The sequence below is a fragment of the Octodon degus genome, unplaced genomic scaffold (genome assembly GCF_000260255.1).
Source record: "Octodon degus isolate 3935 unplaced genomic scaffold, OctDeg1.0 scaffold00056, whole genome shotgun sequence".
Taxonomy (NCBI): Eukaryota; Metazoa; Chordata; class Mammalia; order Rodentia; family Octodontidae; genus Octodon; species Octodon degus.
Window position 1 is genome coordinate 7,486,483 of NW_004524632.1, and position 3,223 is coordinate 7,489,705.

The following is a 3,223-nucleotide window of genomic DNA, read 5'->3' on the forward strand; positions in this document are numbered from 1 at the left end:
AAAAGAAAAAAAGAAAAGAAAAGAAAAGAAAACTAACATAAAATCAAGTAAGAGCTGGGGAGATAGGTCAGTGGCATAAGGGCCTGCCTGGCACTTGCAAAGTCATGAGTTCGATGCCTGGTACCAAAAAAATAAAAACAGTTAGTATTCACTAAAATAAGGCAACTGTAGGTGTAAACAACCTCAATTTTACAGGTTGTTTTGTTTTCTTGGCATCTTTTTTTTTTTTATTGTTGCTTGAGACAGGATCTCGATATACAGTACAGGCCGGCTTTTAAACTCACTCTGGAGTCCAGGCTGCCTTAGAATTTCTTTTTTTTTTTTTTTTTTTTTGCGGAACCAGGGCTTGAACTCAGACCCTTGTGCTTGCGCTTATTCTACTGAGCCATCTCCCCGGCCCCAGCCTCAGAATTTCTTCAGTCCTCCTGCCTCAGCCTCCCCACTGCTGGGATCACAGATGCCACCACACTTGGCTGCATAAGTTGTTGTTGTTTATCGCTACATGTTTGTTGTATTGCAATATGCGTGAGCACTTTCGCCATGGGAATTGGATACTGGAACACCAGGACCGTCTTGGTCGGAACAGTGGGCGTTAGCCGGGCAAGGAGCTCAGACGGAGCGCCGCCCCCCGCCCCCCACCCTCCGGCCCCCCTGCAGGAGCCCAGGCCAGATCTGCACAGGTACAGGGCTCTTCCCCAGACCTGCCTTGGAACTTTGGCAAACCCAGGGTGTGTCCTCCTTCACCCCCAAGCCGCCCTCCTCCTCTGGTACCTGGGACAGCTGTTAATAAGACAATTACCCAAGAAGCAAAGGAAAGATCTCATGCCGATGTGTCATCCTCCATGTATATCCATGAAATCACTGGGAAAAGTGAGCGCATGCGCGGTTCCCCAAGGAGCAGCCAACAGCCCTCTGCAAACCAGGCCGTGCCCTTTCGACTGCCGGCTGTGGCTGCGGTGAGGGAGAAAGTGTGGGAAGCCAGGAAGAGGGTTGGCTCTGCTCGGGGTTTAGGATCAAGAAAGAGCCAGCTATTACAAAGCACACTGAGCCGGCGTAGTGGAGCATGTCGGGCCTCCCAGCCGTGGGGGGGGGGGATTCTGTGGGTTTGAGACCAGCCCCAACTATATCTTGAGAGCCTGTCTCAAATAAACAAAACAAACAAACAAAAAAACACCAAAAACCAAAAAAAAAAAAAAAAAAAGGGGGGCCGGGGAGATGGCTCAGTGGAATAAGTGCAAGGGCCTGAGTTCAATCCCCGGTTCCACCAAAAAAAAACCAAAGACCAAAAAACAAAAATCAAATAAACAAAACAAAACCCATAAAGCACACACTGAAATCTCTGCTCCTGGAAAGAGGTGTGCATCCAAGCTCTGCAGGAGGAAAAGCTAATCCGTATACAGGCAGGCATAGGCATCTTCCGTCCTGCCTGGGGGCTGCCACCTGCCCAGAAGTCCTCAAAGAAGAGACTGGACGAGACTCAGATTTCTTCTGGAATAGTGGAAAATGCTAGTCACTGCCATTTCTGTTGCCCATTAATTTTCCTTGTTTAAAAACTTTAATTTTTTTTTTTTCTTACTTTGTGCCAGGCACTGTTTTCAAGATTCTAATTCAGGGGCTGGGGAGATGGCTCAGTAGAATAAGCGCTTCCCTGGCAAGCCAGGGATCTGAATTCAATTCCTGATTCCGCAAAAAAAAAAAAATAGTTCTAATTCAGAGTCACTCATTCAATGCAGCAACACACTGATATAAATACTACACCGGCTTTTATACAGATAAAACTGAAACATGGGGTGGGGTGTGAATAATTTGCCAAAGATCACACAAGACAGCCTCCAAGGGCAGGGTTGAGGTGTTTTTTTTTTTTTTTTCCAGAACCGAGGATTGAACTCAGGCCCTTGTGCTTGCCGCAGAAGCACTTATTCCACTGAGCCATCTCCTCAGCCCCTAGGGCTCAGATTTGAAGTCTTAGCACCCCCCCCTGCATATCGTGGTCCCCCAGTGACAATCTCTACGCAATGTGCTAAAGCTGAATTTGAAAGAAATAAACTTGCTAACTAACGGGCACAAAGGATCACTGATGGTTAAATGACCCAAAACCCAGGGAGACAGATCAGTGGCAGAAGCACCAACCTGGGCAAGTGCAAGGTCCTGAGTTTGATCCCTGGTACCAAAAAAAAGAAGAAGAAGAAGAAGCCTCACATTCCTACTGTGTCATTCCTTCAAGCCCAGGTCTAACTGCCTTACAAAGAAATCCAGACAAAGACACTTTAAAATGTTGTTCAGTCAGATGTGTTTCCCTCGCCAACCCCACCAGAGCCAGAAGAATGGATTTCATGACTGCTGATCTTCCCTTTTACAACCCTTCTGAGAGCTTCTAGGATTACATCCCATAAGTATTAAATGTTAGCATGTCATGTGGGGAAATCAATTCGTTTTCCTGCTCATCAGGACATGTGGCCTGCTTTCTTAGATGATAAACATCATTAGCAAGCTTGTTAGCACCCGCAGGACAGAACATTGAGTTAACAAACAACACGTCATACTTTTCCACCGTAAATTTGTTCTCTAGCATAACGGTGGCCTGGTGTGCGTCTCAGTAGCTGTGCCTGGAGGGTGCAGGAAGCAGTTTTCCTGTTTCCCCAATTAGTAGGACCAACAGCAAGCTGTGTTCATGTATGCCAAAGTGTCAAACCAGGACTTTTTTATTTTATTTTTAAGCAGTGTGTCACTATGTAGTTCAGGCTGCTTTGAATTCACACCAATTCTCCTGCCTCAGCCTCCTGAATGCTGGGATTATAGGCATGCAGCACCACGCTGGCTCAAACTGGGATTTTTACCCATGTTTACACTCAGTTTAACAGAGTTCGTGTATGTTTACCTGAGCATCACAGGGGGTAAAATATACCCACACCATTCTGCCATGCACTTTGCCATAATGGAATGAGACTTGGTTTTGATTTTTCTGTTAGAAATAGCCCAGTTCAGACAATGGCAGATTAAAAAAAAAAAAAAACAGATTTGCAAATTTTGGTCCAGTTCCGAAAAAAAAAAAAAAAATTGGATGCGTTCAAAATGAATCAACAAGGCTGGACATGGTGGCACATGCCAGTAATCTCAGCATTCAGGAGTCTGAGGCAGGAGGATCCTTTTGAGTTTGAGACCAGGCTTGGCTACAAACTGATCTCAAGACCAGCCTGAACTGAATAGCAAGACCTTGTCTCAA